Source organism: Phodopus roborovskii, unplaced genomic scaffold (assembly GCF_943737965.1).
Source record: "Phodopus roborovskii unplaced genomic scaffold, PHOROB, whole genome shotgun sequence".
In the NCBI taxonomy this organism is placed as follows: Eukaryota; Metazoa; Chordata; class Mammalia; order Rodentia; family Cricetidae; genus Phodopus; species Phodopus roborovskii.
This window is the reverse complement of record NW_026125059.1, coordinates 19,862,384-19,872,335: the sequence shown is the minus strand read 5'-3', so window position 1 is coordinate 19,872,335 and position 9,952 is coordinate 19,862,384. Positions and strand designations below refer to the sequence as shown.

The 9,952-nt window shown below is 43.0% G+C and overlaps 1 protein-coding gene across 8 annotated transcripts in view; it reads left to right on the top strand.

Annotated features, from left to right (window-relative positions):
* Nucleotides 1-2,761: 2,761 nt before the first annotated feature.
* Nucleotides 2,762-9,952, top strand: part of Ralgapb (Ral GTPase activating protein non-catalytic subunit beta) — a 93,541-nt gene continuing 86,350 nt past the window's right edge. For 7 of the 8 annotated variants that reach the window (XM_051187519.1, XM_051187510.1, XM_051187485.1 and 4 more), the window contains exon 1: nucleotides 2,762-2,911. The gene's annotated coding sequence lies outside the window, so the exon portion shown is untranslated. Of the gene's footprint in view, nucleotides 2,912-3,098; nucleotides 3,239-9,952 lie in introns of those variants that run through there. The other variant, XM_051187474.1, reaches the window with a different exon arrangement.

The window sequence follows — 9,952 nt, the reverse complement described above, 5'->3', positions numbered from 1 at the left end:
GTTTTGATTGTCAGCTTGCTACAATCTAGAATCATCTGAGAAGAGTCTCAGTGACAGTTTGATGTGGGAGGAGTCAGCCCACTGTAGGCAGCACCATTCTCTTGGCTTGGGTTCTGGACTGTATAAATGTGAACTGGAGGAGCTGAACATAAACATGCATTCCTTCATTCTCTCTCTGCTCTTGACTGTTGAAGTGACTAGTTGCTTCAAGTTCCTGCTGCCTCAACTTCCCCATGAATAATGGATGGCAACTTGGAATTATGAAGTAAAAGAAACCCCTTTTTCTCTGCTACTAGCAGAGAACACTACAACAACAAGATACTAAGTTAAGGCATTCTGTTTGTTCATTATCCATTGTTTACATGAATACATGTATATATTTGAAATGCCACCTGAACCTCAAAATATGTATATCATGTAAAATTACTAGTTGTCAATTAAAAAGAATATTAAAACATGTTATAAATTACATGTTATAGAGTAGAAAAGAATCTCAATTTAAATTTGTATCTACCGTGGCAAGTGCAATTATAAATATATATATGAAAATGACCAGAAAAAAACAACTAGGTAATTTATAGCTGGGAAGTTTTGAGTTTTAAAATTCATATTTATTTTACTTCTGTTCTCTTACAGTTTTTTTTTTTTTGGTGAAATAAGACTGATAAAAAACTCCAGGAGCCTCAAGTCAGAAATAAACACAGTTTGTTTTCCCTATTTAAAGTAGTAGAAACATCCTTCCCTCACAGCTCCCCTTAAAGGAGCAATGCTGTCCATGAATTAAAATCTCAAGGTGGAGGGGTAGAGGTATTTTCACTTTCCCAAGTATTCTTTAAGACATGATTTCATGTAGCCCAAAGCTGTCCTAAAACACTCTGTGCAACGAGTTCAAAGACAAATATGCCATCATGTACAGTTTGTGCAATGCTGGGAATTGAATCCCAGGACCTCATGCACACCAGCAAGCACTCTACCAATTAAGCTACATCCCGTGTGTACTTCTTTTTTAATTTTAGATTTGCTTATTATTTAAACAGTGTTCTACCTGCATGTATGCCTGCATGCCATAAGAGGGCACCAGACCAGATCTCATTACAGATTGTTGTGAGCCACCATGAGGTTGCTCAGGACCTCTGGAAGGGCAGCCAGTGCTCTTAACCTCTGAGTCATCTCTCCAGGCCCCATCCCATGGGCTTTAAAAAAGTTTCAAGTCCTCTGTGTCTGTCACTTTCAATTCCTATCATCTGCTGATCTTCAAATCTATCAGTCACAAGTAATATACTATAGATTTTCAATAATCACATTAGGGATGTGGTTGAAAGTGGTATAAATAAGATCCATTACTCCCTCCTTAAAGCAGGAAGGTAGTACATCTACCTTAGTATATCTTAAAGAAGAAGCCTTCCTTGCCTTGTTTTACAGTTCTTAGCACAGCCTTTCTCAAGGTCTCAAAATGACCGATACATCTGCTGTTATTGTATGATATGATTCCAATCATGAAGTAGGGGAAAGTTGAAGGACAGTTTTCTCCAGGACTTCCTTTATATCCCGAGTCTCTCTTGGAACTTTGGTCTATGCTTTATGAACTAGGACTTTGTTTCACTGTTATGCTCTGTCAAGAGGGATTTGCTTTTTGGCCTCTGTAGTGTAGAAACGGGAAGGAGAGGTGCTTGGAGTAATAATGACTGAGCTTTTCAAAGCACTTGTCAAAATCATGTTTAATTAAACTATATTGTTTCATCTATATACTGTCCTGGCACCTTCTTAGCCACTGTTCCCTTCTTCCTTCCTTTAGCTACTTTCCTGGAGGTAGCTGTGGTCTTGAAGAAATTCTTGCTTCATCTCTTCCACGAGGGCACCAGTTTCTTCTTCATTACTATTGTGATCCACAGTCTCTTCTGAGGATGAGAATCACTATTTTCTCTGTTCTGTCCATACAAACGTGTCTCTTTGTACAACTTGACAAACTGATCCCTCCATCCCTGAATTCCAAGGTCAGTTACAAGGCCAGGTCCCTCCAATGAAGACTTCACCATCCCTCTTTCCTCTCAGTCCGACAAGGAAAGTACCTCTCTACTGCTGTTACTTCCTTCGTGGAATTTGAAATCAAATTATTGAAAATGGTACTGTTCGCAAAACGTCCACTACATTGCAGGTGCTTAAACTTGTATGTCTCGCTATTAATGTCTTATCTCCTAGATCGGATTCAACTCGTTGATGACAGGTTCTGAATCTGAAGTCTGATTCATCCTTTTAATGCACAACCAGGCCTGGCGAGGGTATTGCTCATAATAATGCTGCGCCCATGTAATAAGGGGTCGAGCACAGGAAGAGCTATAATACTGGCATGCGACATATTCCTTGAGCCTGAATGGCAGATGACTTTTCACAGAGAAAATCCCGACTTTTCCATCAGGCTGCCTTCTGAGCCAGCACCGCGATGAGGTAACTGCTCCGTCACTTTACTCCTCCCTCTCCCCTGGAGCCCGAAAAGGAGGGGGCGGGTAGCCGCGCTTCGCGCGGCCCTCTGGGACGGCTGCGCACGCGCAGCTTCCGGCTCCTGGTCTCGAGATTTATTTGACGCTGCCCGTTCGGTTCCCACACAAATCTTGGGTCAGACGCGCCGCGCAGGCGCAGTGGTCCCTTCGGCTGGGGGAATTATTTGACGCCACCGCCCCTGGCAGTCGGAAGTTGCTTGAACGGAGCCCAGCCGGCCGGCCAAGAGACCGGTCTTCTTCGTCCCCCGGGCGCCGTGTGCGAGTCACCGACGGGTGGACGGACTGACCGCCGGAGGACGGCCGGCCTGGGCGGTGGCAACTCGGGCCCGATGGCGCGGGTCGCGTGAGGCGGCAGGCCGAGTGCGGCCCGCGGTGCGCCCGCCCAGCGATGCGGGCCCCGCCCGTCGCCTCAGGTACGCGGCGGCCGGCGCGGCCGGACCCTCCCCTCTCGCTGTGTGTGTGTGTTTTTCCTCGCGGCCGCTGAGGCGGGGGCTCTCGCGCTCTCCGGTGCTCCCGGTGCCGGGCCTTGGCAAGCTCATCCCTGGGTTCTGAAGCGGACGCGCCGGGCACGGGAGCGCAGTCCTGGCCCGCGGCTCCTGCCGGGTGTGAGCGGACCCAGGAGGGTCGGACTGGCCGCGCGCGCCCCTGGCAGCCTGGGGACAGGGGCGGGTCTGGAGTGGTGGCGGCAACTCCGAGGAGAATGCGGTCCACCGCTGGGCTGGCGGAGTTGCTGCCGTCCGGTGAGGATACTGCTGTCGGGGGCACGGTGACGCTTGGGGGAGAGTAAACAGCCACCCTTAGCAAGCGCTTGCCGTCCGTCTGCCAGGCCCCAGGCTAGACAGGGAACTTCATCACTCTGCATGGCAGGACTTGGCAGGACTGTTACCCCATTCTACCGACCAGGCAACCGAGACCCAGAGCGATCGGGCACCTTTGGTGCCCAAGGTCATCTAGCTGGGTAATTTGAACTCAAGCAGCCTTGACAGCCCCAGTCCAGGTTCTTAACAATTAGGTCATAGGCTCTCCAACTTTGATGCACGGGAAAATCACTTGGGGAGTTTTGAAACGATTCCAGGTACCACCGCACCCCAAACTAATTAAACCACCATGCCTAGAGGGCAGGGGGCAGCCAAATACCAGTATCTTTCTGGAGATCCCCTAGTAGTTCTGGGATGTAGTAAGGTTTGGCAACTGTGAATGTAGAGAATCTTCATCCTAGAGTGCCTCTCCAGTTTAGATGTGCAGGAGGATGCTTAAAGTGCGGATTCTATTGGCAGAGATTCATATTGTTACTCCTGTCCCCACAGTGCGCCCTCGTTCTGTTGCTGGAACTCTGTTTTTCTGCCTCAGCCTCCTGTGTGCTAGAACTGTAGCTGTATGCCACAAGAGAGCTTTTCCTTGGGTGCACTGGTTCCCACCTCTTTGGTAGGTAGGCCTCCTTGAGGGTGAGAAGTAATTATGAATTTAGTCATCTGAGCTTTTAAAAAGATGTATACATCTCCTGTAAAAACTTTTGGTTTGCAGTTTTCCTTAGTATGCAGTACTCTGCTTATGGTTTCTCTTTCCTCTGGGCTTTTGAGTATACAGTTCTTTCTCCAAGACAGTCCTCCATGCTTTCTCAGCACTCTACCCAAACACATACTCTGTTTCTCTCATACACGTAATCTTTTCTGTCTGCTGCCTAGCTCTTAACATCTCCTCCCCAACCCCTCCCCACCTTCATTTTTCCTAACAGCTTTTGACACTGTGTTAATGTAGCTTACTGCTTCTTTCCTTTTTATTTATTTGTTTATTTTATTTTTGTGTGTTGTAGTTTTAGCTCTTCTTAGAGATTTTGATGGGCTTTCAGGCAAGGACCATGTTTTCTTGGTCACTGTTTCTTTGAGTTCCTTGATATAGAGGAAGGCAAACCTTTAAACCTTTTTTGAATACAGTGTTTTGTGTGTGTGTTTTGAGACAGGATTTCTTTGTGGCTTTGGAAGCTGTCCTGTAACTAGCTCTTGTAGGCCCGGCTGGCCTCGAACTGACAGAGATCCGCCTGCCTCTGCCTCCTGAGTGCTGGGATTAAATGTCCCTTTATGTGACAGGTAGATCTCATGCTGCAGAGACATCTGTTTCTATTTTTGTAAAAGATATTTGATGTTCTTAGCATTGGAGTTTTGTTCTTTTTCCTTAGGAATACTGTAGGCTTATCCATTTATTCAGAAAAAGAATAAAATGTTGAATTCTATCCATGGCAAGGCACTATGTATGACTGTTCCAACCACATTGGTTGGTTTACCTGGGTGAGGTGACACACACCTTTAATCCCAGCACCCTGGAGGCAGAAGCAGGTGGATCTCTGTGAGTTCCAGGCTAGCCTGTTCTGCATATTGAGTGCCAGGACAGCCATAGCTACATACAGAGACCTGCCTTAAAAACAATGGTTGGGTTTTAATGTTAACTTCATCTCAGACGATCGTTTCTATGGTGGGAACTTTTTATTGCCATTATGGTTTTGCATGTGTTCCTTCCTCATCGTCTGAAAGAAGTATTGACTAAACGCTGTTGCCTTGTGAATATGTATAAACACACGCAGGTGGGATAACTCAGTTATTGTTCATCCCACTCAGTGGGAGACAGAGTAAAAATTTAGTATCAGCAACGGACAGAGTTGGTGTAATCTTATTACATCATGTCTGAACTGACATTGCTGCACATGTTTTCTAACTTTAAAGGAAGTCAAGGCAATAATTCACATTGCATCTGTTTTTGGTTCCCCATTTAAAATTTATTTTTATGTGAATGGGTGTTTTGCCTGCATGCATGTGTGTGTACCAGTTAGATGCCTGATTCTTGCAGAGGCCAGAAGAGGGTGTCAGAGCCTCTGAAACTAAAGTTACAGAGAATTGTGAGCTTCCATGTGGTTGCTGGGAATTGACACTGGGACCATTTTAAGAACAGCTAATAAGTGCTCTTAACCACTGAGTAGTCGATTCTGTAGTTCTTTGTTCTTCGTTACTCTTGAAGCCATATAAAATTGATAAAAGCAAGGAGGTTAAATATTATGGGAAGGTCATTATGAAGAAGTTTGTTTACAATGAAGATGCTACCAACACACATTATGTTGGTACTAGGAATTGAACATAAGTGCTCTGCCACTGTGTCCACACACGCACACACTCACACACATGTTTTTTTTTTTTTTTTTTTTTTTCTGAATAGGGTTTCACTATTGTAGCAGTGACTGACCTAGAAATGGCTATGTAGATCAGGTCGTCCTAAGATTTTTCTGCCTCTGCCTCCCAAAGGACTAAAGGCATGTGCCACCATACCTGGCTATATTTTTTACTTTGAAACAAGGTCATACCAAGCTACTTGGGTTGACCTTGAACTTAGTCTGTATTCCAAGCAGGCCTTGAACTTAAGATCCTCCTGGCTCAACTTCCTGAGTAGCTGGGATTGTAGGTCTGTACCAGCATGCTATTTGTGATTTTTTTTTTCCCTCCAAGTTAAATGTGAAGAATGTAGATTGAATAAAAATACCTATTTCATAAAATAATATTGTTAGGGGGAGATTTTCTTGTCTTATTTATGTACTGTTTACTTGGTTTTTAGGCAGAGGCTAATATAGAAGGTGATGGGACAAGAGGTGTTAAATTTAGCTGCTCAAGAAACTTGCCCTTGTTTCTCTGATCAGATAAGGACAGAGTATTCAGTTCTGGTCTTGGCACATGGAAGAAACTCAGTTTTTTTTAAGCTTGAGGCTTATTAAGTCTTTAGATGACTTCCAGTGTTTGGATAAAATGTTCACATGCTCAGTTAGTGGACCAAAAGTAGTTCTAATCACAATAACCTATGACTTTGGCAAGACATCTGTCTAATTTGAGGTACCTATTGGTATGTTGGTATGTTCTTGACACATACAAAGGTCTTGTAGACAGAATGAATGATTTCTTGTGGTATAAGATAGTTTTAAGCTGGTTTTAATGCTCACACTGTAATCTTAGCTAAGACAAGAGGACTGGGCAAGGTTGAGGCCAGCCTGGGTTGTATAGTGAGGAGCCTGTCTCACGTTCTTCCAAGATGAAGTTTTAAAATTAGTGTCTGCATAGTTTAATTTTAACTTTTGAGATGAATTATCATGCCTAAAGCTACATGGTGACCTTCTGGCACATCCAGGACTGAAAAATGGACCTTCTCCTGCTAGACTCTGTATCCTGTTCCACATCATCCCTGCTGTCCCTCATATGAGGGACATGTTCTTTTTGTTGAAAGAAAATTGGAGATGGGAAAAGTGGACAGTTATCTGCTGTATTTTAAGTTAACCAATTAGAACTGTAGTGAATGTTTGGTGGTGTGTGATATGCATTTTGTTATATAAACTGGAGGTACTGAATACAAGACATATCTTCTGTCCCTAAGAAATTCTATAGTTAGAATTGCAGTAAAAATAAAAGTATAGTATCTTAAGCATCCCTATGAAGTAGAATTATCTGTCATGCCTGAACAGTACAATACACTGTTTACTAGTTCTATGTGGCTACTAAACACTTTAAATGCAATAAAGGAACTGAGTTCTAAATTTATAGTTACCCATGCCAGTAGATATGAAATTGGGAATATCAGGTTAGACACGGATGATAGTTGTGATGGTGCTGGCTGGGAGCAGACAGTGTATTAACATTTTCTTTCATAGACTAACAAAACCCATCTGTTTTCATCTTTGGGAAGAAATGCAGGCATAACCTGTCCTTTGTAATTCAGATGCTTGATAAGATTCTGGGCAGTTACTATCTGGTGCATAGTTGAGTCCATTCCTTTTTTTTTTAATGCCAGCTCGATGGATGTTTGCCTTGTGGGGTCATTGAAATGAGACCGCAACAGAATTAAGAAATGTGGTTCTTCTGTTCAGTAACACTTTATTTACTCAGCACACTGGTACCCTCCCTATACCATGTTTTTCTCCAGAGGAACAGGCGTATCTTAACATGTTCCTTTATTTGTATGTCCTGAAGTGTGTTGACTTAGGCTGCTTTCTTTGATCCTTTTCTCTAGTTACTTTAGATAGGCACTGAAGGTGTTCTCCCTGTTTTAGAGCCAGGGAGACTGAAAAATAAACATAGAGTGACTTGTCCAAGGTCATATGGTAAGGCACAGATTCAGAAGCATTGGACCTTAAGGCAAGAGGTAGATTTTCTTGTCCCAACATTGCAGCTACTTGATGTGACCCTGAGCAAGCTATAATCTTATTTTGTTTGCTTTTCTAATGGCTAGTGAGTCTTCTTTCTAACTTAAGCATCTAGGGCACTTGTTGTAATAAAATGAAGTAAAATGTGAAAGTTCTTGGAAAGTGATCAATTACAGTTACACAAAGGCACATTATTATCAAATCAAGATCTCTGGTGGTTCTAATCTGCTGTCTTATAGCTGATTATATCATTGATCATATTAAGTGTTGTTATATGATGATGTCTCATTGATTTCTGTCTTCATCATTATAAAACTTTGTCTTGGGCAACAGTCATGCTCTGTTTATATCTGCACACCTAAATCCTAGAACAACTTGATGTGTACAGGTGTTTAATTATATTTTCTTAATGACATAACAGATGTCTAGATTTACTTCAGAAAGTTTGCAAACGAATTTTTTTTATAGTTTGATTTAAAGCTCCTTGGGAATAGTTTGATTATTATTGTGGTACTATATAGATAGATGTGATGACTGTTGCTTGAGTCAGTTGATGAGACTAATATTAGGTTGTGGTCTTTGTGGGTCACCACTGTATTGATTGTTTGGTTATTGTCATTTAGATTGGACCTACATTGTTACTATGGAGTGCTTATAAACTGTAAGCTGGTAGGCAGCACAGAGTCATACGATGACAATCTTCAGAGAAGATACTTGGGAAAGGGTCCATGTGGAGTTGAGGAGGAAACTAGCAGTCTGCAGAGTGCACTTGGTCTTCCCATAGTGTTTGCTTCTAGAGCACTGAAGGTGGAGACAGCTCTGCTGGCAGCTGAGGTTGATAGCAGATAGGAGGAGATTCATCATCTGCCTTCAGTTTTGTTCGTTATCTCATATGAGCTACAGTGACTGACTGTCCTTCACCCAGTGTATTAGTGACATTGGAGCTTGCTGATCTGCTGCCTGTCTTGGACACTTCCATCACATGAATTAATGGAAGTTTAGTTCCTGTTGCATCGTTGCTGTGGTAAAGTAAACTTAACTAGGTAGGAAGAGTTGGAGAAGGGAGCAAGTTGTAGACTTTTGGGCCACTTGATGCCCTTTAGTCTACCAGCACAACTCCCCACAGCTGCACACTTTAGTCATGTCTGTGACTAGACACACACTTGGTCCTCTGGGCTTTCTCTGTATTGGTATTCAGCAAGTGGATTCATTGACTGCTTCCCAGATGATTATTCAGTCCCTGTATATATGCATTGATCTGACAGATAGGCGTGTAGAATTCTTCTAGAACACTGTACATGAATGACTGGTGGTGTGGTTGTAGAAGGGGCTGATGAGTTGGGCCTTCAGAGTATATCTTCCTTGGAGGATGGTTTAATTTTCTGCATCTCATGTCTGCAGTTGGATATACTTGCACTTTTCCTTTGTTGGAAAGTTTTAGTTCATGTGGACATAGTCTGAGCATAGTCTTTTGTTTTTGTTTGTGAATTAGTGAGTGTATGCCACTGTGCATATTTGGTTTGAGGACATTTTGCAGCAGTCTGTTCTTTTCTTTCACTGTGTGGATCCTATGGACTGAACTTGCTCAGTTTTCATAGGAAGTGCCGTGCTGAGTCATCTCAAGGCCTTGCCTCCAGTATTTACTTAATTAATTATAAATCTTCAATCCTAGCTTTCAAAATCCTTCAAAATTGGGCATTACTTACTTTAAAAAAAATTTTTTTTTTTTTTTTTTGAGGCAGGGTCTCACTTCAAGCCTGGAATTCATTATGTAAACCAGGTTGGCCTAAAGTTAAAAAGATGAGTTGGCCTTCCCCTCTAGTACTGAGATTAAAGGCATGCCACCCCCACATCTGTCCCTTTTTAAAAAAAAAAATCTGGCCTGCAGTGGTGGCACATGCCTTTAACCACAGTAATCAGGAGGCAGAAGCAACTGTATCTCTGAGTTTGAGACCACTACTCACTACAGAGTGAGTTCCAGGACAGCCAGGGACACACAGAGAAACCCTATCTTGAAAGCAAAAACAAACAAAAAAATCCTGTTACCTTCTACATCAGAACTCCTTCCACCCTAAACATCTTTTTCCTATATGGATTTGTTTGAAAACATTAGAAAAGTGTGTGTGTGCATCTGTCGTTCTTTCTGTCTGTATGTATAAGGCCTAGGTGTGGCAGGGAGGGCAGAAAAGCTTATCAGATCCCTGGAGCTTGAGTTATAAGCAGTCCCGCTTAATGTGGTGTTGGGGTTTGAACTCAGGTCCCCTGGAAGAGCAGTGACTGCTGG